The sequence below is a fragment of the Ambystoma mexicanum genome, chromosome 12, assembly GCF_040938575.1.
Source record: "Ambystoma mexicanum isolate Mex_15411 chromosome 12, UKY_AmexF1_1, whole genome shotgun sequence".
NCBI classification, from domain to species: domain Eukaryota; kingdom Metazoa; phylum Chordata; class Amphibia; order Caudata; family Ambystomatidae; genus Ambystoma; species Ambystoma mexicanum.
Genome location: NC_090936.1, coordinates 18,755,421 through 18,773,165, shown reverse-complemented (window position 1 = coordinate 18,773,165; position 17,745 = coordinate 18,755,421).

The following is a 17,745-nucleotide window of genomic DNA, read 5'->3' as shown; positions in this document are numbered from 1 at the left end:
AGGCCCACTATATAGATTCCTTCTACATTGGCGAATTACTCCAGGAAATGTCTGACTGGATGCCCTATGTGCAGTGAGAACAGTCAAAAAATAAAATACAAAAACTCCACTCACCAGGTTCCCCGCCCCTCCCCCACATACTATTTCGAGGCATTTGTCATTTTTTTGCAAAGAATGGCACATATTACATGAACTTTGCACTGGTGCCAAATTGCATTTTTGCAATATAAGTTTTCACTAGTGCAAAAGTTGCCCAGGTGCAATGTCTTGTTTGTTTGTTTATTTGTTTATTTTATTTATATAGCGTGCCTGACCCAGCGGTATCTGGTTCGTAACTGCACTGCACCGGTGCACATTTTACACAAATGGGCTATGATTTCTTTCTACGATAGGGAACAGAGGTAACAATGTTTTGGAAGTTCTCAAAACTAAGGGCCTGATTCAGAGCTGCGGCAAACCCTGGAGTGGAAAGACGGCATTCTCCGCGCCAGTGTCCAGCACCACCATTCAGAGGTGGGTGGACGAACTGGAGTGCAGCTGTCGTGCTTTCCAGCTACGAAAGCTCATACAATGTTTTGTTGTGGGGCAGTGTGTGCCGTGGGGTCCCTAAGAGCATTTCTAAAAAGTCTACCACTTTTCTTATTTAGTAAAGTCTCCTTCAGCCTTCAGTAAATTAGAAAAGTTGTGTTCCCGTCCAGGGGAAAGCTTAGCTTTTAAAGGAGAAACTTGTGTAGAAATGTTAAAGGCACCTCACAGGTGCCGTATTTTAACTCCTTTTATAAACATGAGAAAGAAGGACTCTGCAAAGGCGAATGACCTTGTGGTGACTGTGAGTTAATGATGGTCACTCGGGTTATCATCTCGTAAATCAGTCTGTGATGCCCGGCTGCCGCATTGTTAGTTGAACAGAATATGGTGCTTTTAAGAAAAGTGTTGCTCCTCTATGGAACAACACTTTTCTAATTGTGCATGTCTGTTATCTACAATGGCATTTGCATCAGCCAGTAGCAGAAGTTTCCGCATCTATGGTTAAAGTGGATGATTGACTGGAATTCTGCAACCTGGTGTGCAGTGTAAAATCATATTTTGCAGTGAAACCTGTGAAGAGGCAATGGGCCTCATTACAAGTCTGGAGGTAACCCTGCCGGCGCTTCTGTGAAACTCTGTGGGTGGGTGCCATTCCGCCCGCCAGTTCTGACCCTGGCTGGCGGGACGGCACCCGCCCACAGAGTCGCATTATGCCAGTCCAGTAACAACGGTGCTGGTACGCTTACTGGTGGCATCGTTGGACCGGACATGGTCGTAATGAGGCCCAATGTTTTGTATTCTCCCCACCAACCCCCAAACCCCTTCAGATCCATGAGAGCGATTGGAGACCATGCAACTGGCAGCTGGTGTGCTGTATAAATCCCAAGAACATAACATGACATTTGACCTTCATTGTTTATTTCTACAGAAAGGGGCGAAGAATAACGCCTGGCACTTTCCTAGTTTGCTTGCCACCCCAAAGGTCTGGGCAGCACGGACTGGCAGCAAGAGGAAAGCCGGAAGCACTGCCTTAAACTGAAGATTTCCATAGAATTATCTATGATAGCACGGCCGCCCCTTGCTTTCATATATATATTTTTTTAAATAAATACTGCTCATAACTGGCGCACGACAGCCACTTCACATTTTCATCCTGAAATTTTTTCACCCTTAATACAAGGCAAACGACTACATAACCTGACACTTGGCGCCATAACATTGGCCAATTAGCAGCACCCAGATTGCAAACACGTCAAATAGAGCAGTTGCCAAAAATAGCTTGGCTTCCTGAAGTGGCGTGCGTGCGCGCACACACACGCACGCGCCCCCACACAGACAGAGCGTGGGGATTCCTCGGGGTATCTTTGCACCCTCACATGAGGCCTACTGGGCTGCCGACAGGAGGCTGTGTTAGGGTCCAGAGCAGCAACACTGTATAGTGCACAATTGAATCCCATACATGCCAACATTCTGTGACCAAAAATCTGTAGGAATCTTAAAGTTTCAAAAATAGTCTGGCGAGGAGGTAATGATAGGAATAGGGCGCGTCAACAGCCCATTGTCATTGAATGAGCCCACCGCTGCGTGTGCATTCAATGAGAATGAAGTGCCTGCCACACCTTCGACCACCACGCCAGCTCGGGGGAGCCCTCGAAAGACTCCCCCGAGCTGATGTGGTGGGGGCTAATGGCGCCTTTTGTCAAAGGCACCCGTGGCGGAGGGGCGCATTTAGTCCGCCGCCGTGGGCGCCTTTTACATCAAAAGCCTGCATGACACGCCTTCTCCCGCTACGCCAGCTCGGGGGAGCCCTTGAAAGATTCCCCCAAGCTGGCGTGGCGGGGGCTAATGGCGCCCTGGGGGGCATGGTACCCCAGACAGTCGCCCGGCTCGCCCCACTAAGGCCGGCTCTGCATCAGAGGATGCTGATCATGCTGTGCTGGGCCTCAGGAAGCCAGGTCAAAAAAATAATAACACATTTAAAAATCAGTATTTGTTGCCACTAAATCAGTAGGCGGTTGGACTGCTCAAAAAGCGTTATCGTACTGCCTAAATCGGTAGGGCTGGCAAGTATGGTATCCAGGGTGGGTGCGATGGATTATGCAGCTTCAGGTAGACTAGCCCCAGATTTGCGGTTTGTGCGGTCAGCCTGGCACCCCCTAGTGCCCTGCACACCAGCACCTCGGGTGGTTCCCTAGGGTGACCCTCTGGGTTAAATCTGTCCGTAGTCATGCAGTCATCCCTATGATATGATATGATATGATATGGCATTGAGCTAGGGGAAAGGCCCCATTACCCCCTATTGAATCACCTATTGGCACACACAGTGAGTCCAGAGCCAGTCCTGTAAGAAGACCCAGAGCAGCACCGGTCAGAGGGCACCAGGGTGGGCTTCATCTTGCCTCTAAACACACTGACTCTGGTCCCAAACTATCTGGAGGGGGTGAGTGTTAACAGAAGGGATTTTGCTGTGGGGCACAGGATATCCCGGCACTGGCACTGCGTGCACCACTATGGGGTACAATAGCGCTAGGAAGTATTTTTCAGAGGCATCTAAATGTGCGATTGATATGTCATGAATTCTAATGGCCCGCTAATAGGAATGGACTATACTTACCTTTCATTTTTTCAGATTTGTTTTGCCCTTTAATAAAATGTTATTTTTTACTCCCATACTCTCCTCCCCTTCTACACTCTCCCCTACATTTTCCCAATATTATTTTTCTCAATATTGGGCTGAAAACGCTGAATTCTGAAATGGAATTACGCGATTGGAGGCTGCACACTGGGATGGAAGTGCATTGCATGCTCTGCCAGTACTATGTAAGGCAATGTCTATCCACAAATGTTAGCACCTTACCATGATGGTACTGGGTCACCCGCTCGACTCACAGTAACTGGTTGACAGGCTAGAATTGCCCACTTTTAAATCTAGGCGACCTGCCCAACCACCAGAGCTGCTTCTCTGCCACACTGTAAATCCGATTGCCTCCGTGAGCACTCCTCTCTGGTCACTTCATGCCCAGCTGGGTTGCCTGTCCCTTTATCCTCCATTGGCAACCATGGAAAGAGAAAAGGGACTATGAGCAGTAATTTTCTCCTTTTTCGTCACAGCCATGTTTTGTAGTTTTCTTTAACTTGCTTAACGGATGCTTTTGCCACCCCTGATAGTGGGGTACTAACAGCTATAACCTCCTAAGTGGGTAGCATTGCCATCTTGTAATGGCACCAGGGACCTCGTAAAGGCCATCGCATGTCTCAGGCCCGTAACTTCGACTTTGGGCCATTATCAGGGGCTAATCCCTCCCCTGCCTCGGAAGTTGCTCCTTAATTATAGTACTTGCTTATTGGCTTCCATGCGGCACGTGTCAAAAGGTCATTGAACATTGATGTTTTGGTGTGAAGGTTTTCTCAGACTCGTAGAGGGTAGTTCTGGTGAGGCCAGCGTCTCTGGAGGATAGCTCAGGGGCATCGCATTGGCCTTGGAAGTAAGACGACATGGAGCAACACAGGTTTGATCCCCGGGTCCCCCCTTAGAAACTTCTGGGTATTAAGTGCGTTATAAATAACCAATTATAATTAGTGAGGGTTTAAAGGTGGCATTTTACCAGAAAAGGCTGTTTCTCTTCTACTGGCAAATCAACGGGTGGCTTGCACCTGCAACCGCACCCATAGACAGCCCAGGCGCCCACAGAGGAGAGGACGGGTTGAGTAACAGACAATGAGAAAACATTCTTGCCATTTTCGACACAGGAGAAAGGCCGGCTAAACAGGTTCCTTCAAGATCAGCAGACCTGCAGGTGACTTCTGTGCAAGTTCAATAGTTTATTACCTTGTTTGCACAGGAGAGATACCATTCTGTGGAAAAGAGAGCCGTGAAAAGTATCTTTTCTTTACATAATGTTGCATTGTTTAATAGTAAAGCTCATGCTTAGCATGAAAGGGTGACCTTAGTGCAGGAACCCCACAGCACCCCATTCTCGCTCTTTGAAATACCCAGGATTAGTCCTTTTAGGTACCAGGTGGCTGTGCTTATGAGGGCATGTGAAGGGGACAACTAAGAAAGAAGTTGCCAGGAGAAGGTCTGACCAACTCCTGAGTTATTCTTCTCTCTCCAGGAGTAAGTCAGGTGTAAGTCAGAGCCACTCCTGTCAACCCCTTTGCTAACCCAATAGTCTCTGCTCAGGATAAAGAGTGAGTCAGAGTCACTCCTGGCAACCTCTTTCCTAATCCAACAGTCTCTGCTGAGGATAAAGTGTTGTCAGAGTCCCTCCTGGCAACCTCTTTGCTAATCCAATAGTCTCTACTCAGGATAAAGAGTAAATGAGAGTCCCTCCTGGCACCCTCTTTGCTAATCCAATAGTCTCTGTTTAGGAGACAGAGTAAATCAGAGTCACTCCTGTCAACCTCTTTGCTAATCCAATACTCTCTGCTCAGGATAAAGAGTTAAATCAGAGTTACTCCTGGCAACCTATTTGTGAATCAAATAGACTCTCTTCACAGGTAAATCAAGCTTAAACCAGAGTCACTCCTGGCAACCTCTTTGTTAATCCAATAGTCTCTACTCAGGATAAAGAGTAAGTGAGAGTCCCTCCTGGCAACCTCTTTGCTAATCCAATAGTCTCTGTTCAGGATACAGAGTAAACCAGAGTCACTCCTGGCAACCTCTGTGTTCATCCAATAGTCTCTGCTCAGGATATAGAATAAACCAGAGTCACTCCTGGCAACTTCTTCGCTAATCCAATACTCTCTGCTCAGGATAAAGAGTAAATCAGAGCCACTCCTGGCAACCTCTTTGCTAATCTGATTGTCTCTGTTTAGGAGACAGAGTAGGTCAGAGTCACTCCGGGCAACCTCTTTGCTAATCTGATAGTCTCTGTTTAGGAGACAGAGTAGGTCAGAGTCACTCCGGGCAACCTCTTTGCTAATCTGATAGTGTCTGTTTAGGAGACAGAGTAAATCAGAGTCACTCCAGCAACCTCTTTGCTAATCTGATAGTCTCTGTTTAGGAGACAGAGTATGTCAGAGTCCCTCCTGGCAACCTCTTTGCTAATCCAATAGTCTCTGCTCAGGATAAAGAGTAAATGAGAGTCCCTCCTGGCATCCTCTTTGCTAATCCAATAGTCTCTGCTCAGGATAAAGAGTAAGTCAGAGTTATTCCTGGCAATTTCTTTGCTAATCCAATACTCTCTGCTCAGGATAAAGAGTTACATCAGAGTCACTCCTGGCAACCTCTTTGTGCAAGAGCACCAAGGTGTCTAGGTTTGGCCCAGAAAGTGAAAGGCTCTGCATCACTTCAGACTTCACCGCAGCACCTTCAGCTGCTCCACGGTGACCAATCAGCAGCTGTTTGCCTCGTTGGCTACTGATGGTTATAGCGGCCAGTGTACAATCCCTGGCAGCAGGCCAATGGATTCATCCAGGTTCCCAGTCCTTGCGGCGACCAACTGGAACCTACTACCTCCTGCCATCAGAGGCATGGAATCCCACACAGTCTTCAGAAAAGCTCTAAAAACCCTGTTGTTCGCGTAAGACGCTCGCCATGCGCCATGCCTACCTGTAAGGCACTTGACCACTGGAACACTCTCTGTAAAAATGTATAACCTGTGTTCATTGCAACACTGCCTGTTAACATTGTATAATGTATGCCTCCCCAACCCCTGTAACTAAGTCACATTCTTGAAACAGCGCCACGATGCCTCCGGGCTGCCAGGCGCTTTACAAATATAAATAAATAAATACATTGTGCAGCTCTGTTCAATCAATTCTTTTAAAGATGGACCTGTGTATAAACAGCAGTGTTGATAGGTCCGGAAAGAATCTGGGGCTACACTAATGTCGGGACTCGGGGCTAGCTAGCCTTTTGGTTGTAGCCTGAGGAGGTTAGCTAAGGGGCAATGCCCTTGCCTTGGAAGCAAGACGGCTCAGAGCAACACTGGTTCGATCCCCGGGTCTGTGCTTAGAAACCTCTGGGTGTTTAAGAGCGTTATAAATAACCAATTACAATTACACTAGCCCTTGAGCTTCTATCTGGTGCTATAACCAAAAGACCCAGGGCTATAGCCCTCCCTAGCAAGGCCCACCCACCTGCTCTTGGCAGAACATTTGTAAGCCAGAGATAAAATAAATATGCAAGTAAGCTGGGGGTGTGGAAGGTCCAGGTGTTCCTACAACAGTTCTGAAAGCATGGATCTCCCTTTCAAGACTAGAGCAGGCACCAGGGCACAATAGTCATTAGAAAAAAGAACGAGCTGGAGACTTAGGTAGGCCAAACTTGTGAATGACTCGTGTCTGTCGTCAGTTCCTGTGCCTTAGCACCTGGGTTTCACTATAAATGTGTTGGGGGTGATTCAGGTGTGGAGCGCCCGCTATTAGTTACAGAGAGACTCGGCTTCACCTCATGGGTGATGCCCAGCAAGGCAGAAGCACATGTCTGGTTTTCCTGGTTCTACTCTTTCTCAGGGGCAATTGCCTAGCATTTCGGGGCTGAACTGCCCCGTGGCTAGGACTAGACGAATCTGCAAATAACTGCTTCTCTTCTCTGAAAGGTACCGAGAGCTAAAAGGTGACTGAGGCTTTCCTGAGTGGGCCACAGCCTATTGAAAAGGCTGCTATAGCTTGTGTTCATTCTTGGTTGAGGGTTTCTCACAGTTTGTGCATTGGTTTCCATGCGAGTATGTACATTTTTCATCATACCACTGTGGTGCAGAATGAGAGTGTGTCATGCACAGAAATGGCGTGTTGCTCATGCTGGGTCATGACATGACCTGCCAGACAGAGTAAAGAGCACTGTTGGTGTGGTATGGTATACCAGAGGTCTTGGGGTTACTACAAGCTTACCCATTCAGCTCCCAGGGCCCAACAACCCTCCCCCAGAACAAACTGAAGACTCAGCCAAGGGTAAGTTAGAACTGTCGTTTATTACAAAAACCGACAGAGATCACACAGGACATTCAAAAATCTACAGAGTCAACGCTCCCAAACCTGTGTCAAGCCTTTTTGTTGCAGAGTAATGTCACAACATGGACACGTCCCCAGAAAATCTAACCTACTTTATGGTTGGGTGATCGGAGTGGTATACAGTATAGATTGCCCTTATGGTTCTTGGTTGATTGGCCCCTTCCCCAAAAAACGATCTATTGCATTGTTGCAGGGTCGCAGGATTACCATTGGCCTTTGCCTTCTGCCATCCATTTCTGTCCCCTGATTGGCTGGAATTGGTCTCTCCAGGCCTGGGACCCACCTCTGTTTTCAGCGAACTGTGCACCTTTACAAGGTGACGAGAATGACTATGTGTTTCCAGTGTATCTGTTAGCAACACCACTTTTGCCTGTGAGAGTGCTCTCAACGTTGCAATGTTGTTAACTTGTTCATCTTTCCCTTCATGTCTGTGGTGCTGAGAACTGTTCGTTTTCCCACCACGGGTGAATAACCATTGTCTAGCTCGGCCGCATCACGTGGTTGAGGACAACGAAATCGAGCTTGTCTGGTCTGCAATTTGAGGATGTATTCCATTACTCTGCAGATGGCTCCTTGTCGTTTTAGGTTCGGAATGTGCAGTTTGCCTCTGCCCTTGGCTGCGAGCACTGGCCTTCCTGTTCTGTGCAGCCTAGTTATGCTTTCTTTCGTCTCTCGTCCTAAGGCTTGTGGCTTTCAGTGAACCTTGTTATACTTCTACTATGATTGCTATATATCTATATCATGCTATGTTGTTCATAGGTTAGTCGTATTTGGTCCTTTCAGACTCCTTGTGTCATCCTGTAGTTTCATAGGGTTTGTTGCCTTAAGCATCTGCAAGGTTGCTCTTCATCTCTTTGTTGCCTTGCGTTGAGCGTTTCTGCACTTAGCTAATGAGGAAAAGAATAAAAGCTTTTGACAGTATGTATATGTATCTATCCTCTATCTACAGAACTGTGTAAGCATGTTCTTCGTGTATACGAGTGTGTGCTTGTGTAACTCTGTGCATGGCTGTAAGTGTACTTCGTGACTAACGTGGCTACATCATGGTGTCACTAATGACATCAGCACAGTGGTTTCTCGACATTAGTCAACATCATCCATCGAGGCATTTGGGTCCATGACCAATGTTGAAGCACCTTTATCCATAAAGCCATAGAATGGATAAGGTTTGAATGGTTGCCTAAGAGACTATCTTTCCGCCTACGTGTCAGTCACTGGTCCTTCTGGGGGCTGTCCGAATAGTGAGTGACTTTGTGTGTTGTGGACTCTTTGGAGTGTCATGTTCATGGGGGTGAGGAGGGCCATTCCAGGGACCCTCTCTTCAGTAAAATGAAATTGGCCCGCTTTCTTACTACTCAATTCTCGATTCGGATCAGTGAGCAGCAGCGTCATTGCTGTTAAAGTGGCCCAAAATGCCTGCATTGGCATATGATATTATATGGCATTTATAGCGCGCCTATACACAAGTGTTTCATATGCGCGCGTCCTTTTGCAGGCATGCCGATGCACGGTTTTGGCCCTTGCACTTCTGCTGCAGATGTTTTTTGCAACTGACCCCATCGACCCAGGGCCCTTTAAGATGAGGTAGCAATACTTAGAGATAGATGTGGATGTAGAATTTACTCAAACATCATTAATCAAACTGACTCAGGAAGTTGGCAAAACTTGGTCTGATTTATTTACAATTGTCTAAAACAGGGAGTTACAGCGGACATCAATGGACGTTCGCTCGATTTCTCTCAGTGCATATTATAAAAGACACAACCTTTATAGTAACTTGCCATAGGTGACGTCACACTACGTGGCAAACTACAAAAACCTACTTGGGGATGTGATAGGCTTACAGGGACCATCTAAGTATATGTTCCATACTGACGTGGGAAGTGATTGGGTCTCTACTGTCAGGTGGGCAACTAAGCCCGTCCCAAGTGCAAGTCATCTTCCGTGTCACACTAATACACAACACTCTATTGGTTACACGAACTATAGGGCTCTTTGATACATGACCCTCTACCATTGGTTTGGCACCTTGTACCCTTCTGGAATATACCACATGCTAGCAGCACGCAGGCTACCATACCAGGTGCGGGGAGGGTCGGCGTGATCATGCCCCCCTCCCAATTAGCCCAACATCTATCATCACTCTTGCAGTCTGCCAGTCAATTAAGGCTTTGAACTTGGCCTTGCAGAAGTTCTCTGTACCTGAGAATAAAATGCAGTATCTTCTTGGTTTCGGTGCAGCTCGACCCAGTGTCTATTTTGATCTGACCATGTGACTTGGAGGCTGCGTTTTCGAGCTTCTTGCTGCATTTAATTCTATTAAATGATGAACTTTTGACGCCTTCAATGTTTTTCCATTCCACCTCAAACAGAAGTTTGTTTCTTTCTCATGTTCATGTAACTACTGGATGGACACCCAGGCTCACGGTGGCCTCGACTTCTGGGTGCTGGGCCAGCCAAGCCTTTCCTGTATTTCTCCTCCGCCATCAGGAATTTTCCAACTGCGTCACACTGAAAACTCTTTCCAATCATGGGGTCTTAGGCCCTGCTAAAGTGCATTCTGGAATATCCAGGTTCTATACATTCCTATGTATATACATTGGCACATCACTGCAAACTATTCACTATGTAGCCAGCCTTAAGATCACTTTGTCTACTTGTGTTACTGTGTCTGTACAGGTGTAAACTGATTTGCATTTTCTTCAGTGTTTCTGTCGCATGAGCATCTTCATCTCAAGCCCGAAATGTTGCTCACCTTTGACACCTCCTCTTCAGATCTTATAGAACGTCTGTGTTCTTTTACCTCATGCAACTTTTCTAGGTGCGTCAGCACTACTCCGCATGACGTCACCAGTCTCTTTCACTCATTTTCACACTTCTCCCGGGACTTTGCCCAAAAGGCCATTACTTCTTCGTGAATGCATATAGGGTTTTCTCAATGGATACCTTGTCTCCAGGATTTTCTGAGGTACAGGCATCCTCACTGGTACTGCACGTGTCGCAATTTCTGGCTCCCAACATATAGGCAACATGGGGGTGGAGCTTTTGGTGGGGATACTTGACTCGACCTCTGCACAACTGTCCTTCTGTGACATTGGATTCCGCTCAGACAGAGATCAGAAGCTACTAGTGACAGAAGGGCTTTTTCGAGAAATGTCATTCCTAAAGCCGGCCCTGGCGGCCATTTCATACATTTGAACCTCAGACCGAGGCAGCCATCAGAGCATGTTAGGCGGCCGTAGAGAGTGATGAGGTAAGAGCGGAGATGCGGGAGTGCGATTTAGAGGGGGTGAGCATTCCGTCTGAGTGACTTGGAAGGCTCAGAAAGCAGGTAATATCTTGAGTTATGGACTGTAATTCGAGCATTCTGATTGGCCCAGCTGCGGTTACTTATGGGACCCATTTGTTTAATGTGTGTCCTCCTACCACATGAAGCCCGGTGTTTAGTCCTTACGTACTTGCTATTTTTCCTCCAGAGATGCTGCCCGTGGCATTGCAGTTCCTTCACACAACTTGAGAGCTGCTTCTGTAACGTTGGGTATATTCCTCGCCCTCACCTTTACTTTACGCCACACCGTCACCGGCGAGTAACAGTTTGCCTCCGGTCTGGGCTCTTTCTTTGATCGATCTAATTACATTTTAACAACCCTGAAGGAGCGGTTCATTGGAACGGAGCAATTTTATTTTACTTCCTTTGAAAAAGACCCTCCCATTGTACCATGAAGCAACCATTCCTCTTTGCCCCGGAGGCTAACGACTACATCGGTTCAAGACGTAACTCACTCTGCAACTTATAATTACGGCTTTCGCAGTGAACCAGCTACGTCATGTTTCCTCCTGGCACGTGGTTCGATTTCTTTTTAACTTTGATTATTGGTGACAGATATTTGGTTGCAAAACCTCCTAGCTTCAGGGTTCATGAAAAAACACCAGGGCCTGAAAACAAGATAAGGCAACAATTAAACTTTATAGACCTGGAGCGTGGCCCGTACCTGGTGTTATGGCTCTGAAGTATCTGTTAAACGTGTGAACACAGATAGGGGGCACTTAACAGAGTCTAGGGCCCTTAACATCTAGTACAAACTGAGGACAGAGTCGATAAAGTGTTTATACCCTGTGTCTTTCTTGATAGTATACATAAGTATGAAGAAGTTTTTAGTCACTCCGCCTGGACGGAATCGGGGAAACTGGCTGCAGGTGCTCTTCACTTTGAAGATATTCTGCAGGCTATCCAAACCAATATGCGGGCTGTAATGGTTCATATAGACCACATATTGTCCATTAATAACGCTCTATGGCCATTCCAATGGATACAATTAAGCAATAAACTCTGATGAGCGCAGGCATTAACAGATCAGGTAATGCCCCAAGGCCGAGTTACAGGACCAAGCAAAGCGAAGGCTTTAACGTTTGTTCTGGGGCATTACCAGACCAAGTAATGCCCCGTCCGGAGTGGTTTATTGTTATTAGCATCCCAGCATGTTTTACCGGGATCTCCATTTTTTTCAAGTTCAAAAACATTGTGTTGGCTGTTTCTCAACTTTAAAAAATCCTACAAAACAAGATGGCCACCATGGACACAGTTGATTTTGATATACTTAAAACCAGACTTCTATCACTGGCACATATATCTAAGGAAGGCATTAAGTGGTTTGAATCATCGTTAACTGATCGCTGGCAACAAGTTAAGTTTGGTCCTTATTTGTCCAATGCACTACCAGTCACTTGTGGAGTTCCACAGGGTTCATCCCTGTCACCGCTGTTCTTTGATATCCATGTTCGTCCCGTGATTAATATATTTAGGAAATGTAACCTACAGTATCACTCATATGCCGACGATACCCAGATCTATGTTGGCTTAAACCAACCAGCAGAGGCAGTGGAGCGACTGGTAAAGTGCGCTGAACAAATCCACTGGTGGATGCTAGAAAATAAACTCCAACTGAATCCATCAAAAAACTGAGGTTATCATTCTAGGCTCAAAAAAGAAATTGTCCAATGTTACACCTGGGATCCCTGCCCCGTTCTGTTTGTGCTGCCTACCAAATACACCCAGTCTGTAAACACCCTAGGCTGTATCGGGAGGCTAGCTTAGTTTGTCATCTACATGTTAATTAAATCATAAAGTCCATGTATTTCCAACTTAAGCTTCTAAAACCTGTACTGCTCCTCATCTCTGTAAAAGATCACCCCACAGTGGTAGGTGCCCTTACTTACTCGAAGTTGGACCATTGTAATGCCTTACTGTCTGGCATCCCAAAATATCAAAGTTCAACGTCTACAGGTGGCCCAGAACTCAGCTGTACCAGTGATTTCTTTCTTTGCCATGGAACGCCTCTATCTCAAAGTTTCGAAGAATTCAACAATGGCTGCTGTTATAGCAGCGGATAGAGTTTAAGATTCTGTGTCGTGTTTTTAAATGTATTCATGGGTGTACTTACCTCAAAGAGTCTACCCTACCATCCAAGCCTGTCTTCACGATCTAAAGGACAGGGGCTATTAATAGTTTCTTCCTCTAGAACATCTACGTGGGGAGATCGACGGTGCTCTTTTTTGGGCCCCCATATTTGGAACTCTCTCCCGCAATTTTAGCATAAAGTTCAATCTCTATCCAGCTTTCGAGAACTGTTAGAAACCTATTTGTTTAAAAGAAAAATTCCTGGTTCTATTAAAGATACCCCCATTGTGAGCTTCCTGTTTGGCTGGGGGGTCCTCTGACCCCCCCTCCTTCATCTTGTCAAACAGATAAGATGTTCATTTGAGGCACTTTGAAGCGGTGTAACACAAAACAACACACAATCGGCAAATACATGATAACAATGATCATTAAATATGACAAACGGAAAATAATACGACGGTACTTAGCACAATATTTCATTTGAGCTGAAGACCAAGTGTGCTGCATAAAAGTGCTTTCTTTTTTTCTTAATTAGGTATCCAAAAAGCTGTGACGTTCAATTCTCAACTTGCAAAATGATACACACTGCGTTCGTGTTTTTGACAATTCAGTATAACTTGGTCTCGGGAGGATAGCTCAGGGGCAACGTGACGACGCGGAGCAACACAGGTTCGACCCCAGGGTCCGCGCTTAGAAACCTCTGGTATTTAATGATGTCTTTGTTATGAAAGAAAACAAGAAAAGGGTATTTTGCGAACAAAATGGAAAGTTCATTGTAAAACTAGAGACCCTGGGTCAAGAACCCTGCCTTCTGCGTATTCGCTATCAGCTCATTGAGAGCAGGGCTGTGCCCAGAAGTATTGCAGCACCGAGGTTTACACGCTGTTCTGCTGCCCTTTCACTCCATTCCAGAATCCCGCTGGGCCGGATTCCTTCCCCAGGAAGCCCTGCTCACCGGAGGCCATTATGGGGAGGAAAGCTCTTGCCACCCAGTCTTTCGTGGGTGCGTCTGGAGCTCCAGGCGCTGCCTTTTCGTTTCTTCTCCTCCTGCATTTTTAATTTGTAGTTGGTGCCCTCCTTCGCATGCCAAGGTCTAAAGCCTTCACGGGTAAAGCATGGGCAGTAGCGCCTGCCAGTCCCGGATGTGATGTAGGTGCCTTTCTTGAATGTTGGTTTAAAGGCACCTACAGTGCAGGTATCTCTGTGAGGTCGGAGAAGACAAGGGGCCAGTCTGCCCGTCACAAATTCACATCCCAGCACGGCTGACTCAGCCCTTCATTCTTCTCAGGCTGAGGAATTAGGTACCATTAACCGGGGTAATATTAAGAGCTACCATTGCAGTGCTTAGAAGCGGGAGGAATTGGGCATGAAGCACTACATAAAAAACCTGATATTGTTGTTATTGTGTGATAAGCGTATAAAATATAATTAAATTACATTGCACTGTCTCATAATGGCAGAAGTGCCCAACTGTAATGTTCTATGTATCGCAAACAAAACAATGTGGATGGGAGTACGCCAAAAACTCAGGCCTCCCCCTCCCCCCACCTCACGACACACTTGGAAGGCAGAAGTGGATTTCAAAAGAAAATCTTAAAAATGGGGATACATTTGGGAAAGCACCAACGAAAGACATGACCGTTTTGCCATCAGACTCCAAAACGAGGACACTCCGAAAACATCTCAGCTTTGGTGCAAGCACGTTCCATGATGCTGCTTGTAAACTCCTCAAGGATCGGGTGCACCCCCACTAATTCTGATCCCGGACGGGCAGTAAGGACACGCCCTCACACTGCCTTTCCCTGCCCTTTGCCACAGCAAGCGAGGCTGACGCTAACCTAACGGGGTCCAACACCCTGTGCACTTGGAAGGCCTCTGGGCCCAGGGCACGTGGGTGCAGAAGATTGCTGGTAACCCAGGCAGGACTGGGGTAACCTGATGTGAGGGAGGGACTCAGCCCACCGCCCTGTGGGCGAGCCTGGGCACTCTGAAACTATTATGGCGGTGAGTTGGTGCAGTATAAAAGACTACCAGCACAACAACCCTTAGGAGAGGAAGGCCAGCAATAATGCCAACACACAGGCGGGCCTGTTGGCACATGCTGGCGTGAGGCCTGCGATTTCCTCATTTACAGTACAATTCCAGGCATCTTCAGGCACCCTCTACCCCCTCTCTCAGTGCACACTGTAAGATTTAGCCAAGCCATTACTTTGAAGGTGCATTTTGTCAACTCCTCAACCAGTCTTTTCTTCATTTCTTGGGCTGTTGCGGGGAACGACTGCAGGGCCCACCAGGTTGTTGCGTCAAAGTCTATTTCTGTTGCACTGCTTGCAAGTTGCGCACTGGCTGGGGCGGAGTTTTGTTTTGCATCACCTGGTCTAATGCAGATCTCAGACATGACACACTTGGCAGCGGGCATTTGGAGTCGACTCTGTGGCGGTATCCATATTGGGTTTTGTAGGAGATCAAGCTTCTGCATCACATCTCCCCGTCCTAAGGAAGAGTTAGTGATCCCTTGAAACTCACCCACTTATTAAGGGCACAGAATGGATCTTGGGGAGAGAGTGGGTGCATGTAGATGATTGGTAGAAGGATAGTGGTTCAGCAACAAGCACTGGCTTCAGCAAGGCAGGACACGCTTGAGGTGTCGCTCCCCAGTGAGTGACTGAGTCTCCTGTCCCCATCCAAGACCAGTAATTCAATTTGGTATTCCATAGATCCTGCAAGTTTGTCTCATCAACACCCAGATCTAACTCGCTTCCTCCCACATACTCTTTCCAAAATTCAGTCGGATGAAAGGGTAGATGGACATTTACTTGATCAAAAGGTAAATTAGCTGGAGGAATGGCTTAGGGAAACACCTTCCTAATCAAAAAGGAATCACTTGCAAAGAAGACTCGTCCCCAAAGAATAGTAAGGATCTCTGAAAAGGGGCTGTAACGCATTTTGAACACCCCTGAGGACATGGGGCAGTGTCCCCTAAACTGCACAGGGAACAGTGCTATGTAGAACATACTTTTCCTAGGTTTTTCTGTGCACCATTCTTGAGCACATAAAAAATGTTTGCACGCCTAGTTCTTTGGGGAGTGCTAATTTTGCACTACACATACTCGTTGTTTGGGGGGCGGGGGGCATGTTGACAGCAGTTAGTGTACACTCGCGGGAATGGCTTAACGTTGTCCAAACTCGGACATTGTTTTTAGTGTACAGCAAACCTGCAACAGACACTTACCCAAGCCCCAGGCAAGGAAGCCAGCCTTCTTTCTTTCTTTCTTTCTTTCTTTCTTTCTTTCTTTCTTTCTTTCTTTCTTTCTTTCTTTCTTTCTTTCTTTCTTTCTTTCTTTCTTTCTTTCTTTCTTTCTTTCTTTCTTTCTTTCTTTCTTTCTTTCTTTCTTTCTTTCTTCCTTCCCCCTTCCCTCCTGCCTTCCCTCCCCACTCTCTCTCCCCTCCTTCCCTCCTGCCTTCTCTCCCATCCCCTTTCCTCTCCTCCCTCTCTCCCCTCCTTCATTCCGTCTCTTCTCTCCCTTTCTCCCCTCTTCCCTCCCTGTCTCTCCTCCTCCCCTCCTTCCTCCCCCTTTCCCCTTCCCTCTTTCCTTCCCTCCCTCTCTCCCCTCCTTCCTCCCTTCCCTCTCTCTCCCCTCATTTCCTCCCTCTCTCCCCTCCGTGCCCCCTTCCCTCTCTCTCCCCTCCTTCCCCCTCTCTCGTCTCCTTCCCCCTTTCCTCTCTCTCCCCCTTCCCTCCCTTCCCTCTCCCCTCCTTCCCTCCCTCTCGCCCCTCCTTCCTCTCTTCCCTCTCTCTCCCCTCCTTTCCTCCCTCTCTCCCCTCCTTCCTCCCTTCCCTCTCTCTCCCCACCTTCCCTCCCTCTCTCCCCTCCTTCCTCCCTTCCCTCTCTCTCCCCACCTTCCCTCCCTCTCTCCCCTCCTTCCTCCCTTTCCTCTCTCCCCCCTTCCCTCCCTCTCTCCCCTCCTTCCTCCCTTCCCTCTCTCTCCCCTCATTTCCTCCCTCTCTCCCCTCCGTGCCCCCTTCCCTCTCTCTCCCCTCCTTCCCTCCCTCTCTCCCCTCCTTCCTCCCTTTCCTCTCTCCCCCCTTCCCTCCCTCTCTCCCCTCCTTCCTCCCTTCCCTCTCTCTCCCCTCATTTCCTCCCTCTATCCCCTCCGTGCCCCCTTCCCTCTCTCTCCCCTCCTTCCCCCTCTCTCCCCTCCTTCCCCCTTTCCTCTCTCTCCCCCTTCCCTCCCTCTCTCCCCTCCTTCCTCCCTTCCCTCTCTCTCCCCACCTTCCCTCCCTCTCTCTCCCCACCTTCCCTCCCTCTCTCCCCTTCTTCCTCCCTTCCCTCTCTCTCCCCCCTTCCCTCCCTCTCTCCCCTCCTTCCTCCCTTCCCTCTCTCTCCCCTCATTTCCTCCCTCTCTCCCCTCTGTGCCCCCTTCCCTCTCTCTCCCCTCCTTCCCCCTCTCTCCCCTCCTTCCCCCTTTCCTCTCTCCCCCCTTCCCTCCCTCTCTCCCCTCCTTCCTCTCTTCCCTCTCTCTCCCCCCTTTCCTCCCTCTCTCCCCTCCTTCCCCCTTTCCTTTCTCTCCCCCTTCCCTCCCTCTCTCCCCTCCTTCCCCCTTTCCTCTCTCTCCCCCTTCCCTCCCTCTCTCCCCTCCTTCCTCCCTTCCCTCTCTCTACCCTCCTTTCCCCCCTCTCTCCCCTCCGTGAATAATATGAAATAGCCGAGTTGGCACCAGGTATCATAACACAAATCGTTGGCCCCCAGCCTAGTAACCGTGATTACGAGGGGGGCACTCTGGGTGCGTGTGATTGTGCTGCCGTGTGACTCACACCACACATGCATGCCACTACAAATAGTAACATTATCTATGTGTGGG